This window comes from Gavialis gangeticus, unplaced genomic scaffold (assembly GCF_001723915.1).
Source record: "Gavialis gangeticus isolate Ggan-Ray unplaced genomic scaffold, GavGan_comp1, whole genome shotgun sequence".
NCBI lineage: Eukaryota > Metazoa > Chordata > Crocodylia > Gavialidae > Gavialis > Gavialis gangeticus.
The window spans coordinates 3,242,824-3,243,081 of record NW_017729013.1 but is presented as its reverse complement, the minus strand read 5'-3'; the positions used below and the strand labels follow the sequence as shown (position 1 = coordinate 3,243,081).

Genomic DNA, 258 nt, shown 5'->3' with positions numbered 1-258 from the left:
TTTTTTTTTTTTTTTTTTTTTGGCTCCAAAAAAATGTGGGACCCACCAGCCATGCAGGGAAGGGAGTTGGGTTTTTTTTATTTTTTATTTTTGCAGAGTGTGTTTCTCTTCCCACCGCAAAACAGGGCATGGTGGTGGCAGCCCTGCTCCTCGGCCCCCCACCCGTGGGAGGGCAGAAAGGCTCCGATTCAAACTTTTCTGTGCTATGTAGGCTGGTTTTTGATTTTTTTTTTTTTTTTTTTTTTTTTTTTTTTTTTT

At 40.3% G+C, this 258-nt stretch overlaps 1 protein-coding gene across 10 annotated transcripts in view; it reads left to right on the top strand.

The window, feature by feature from the left end:
• The window catches only part of AUTS2 (autism susceptibility candidate 2), a 1,406,131-nt gene that overhangs the window by 951 nt on the left and 1,404,922 nt on the right, over positions 1-258 (top strand). The gene's annotated exons all lie outside the window — the stretch shown is intronic.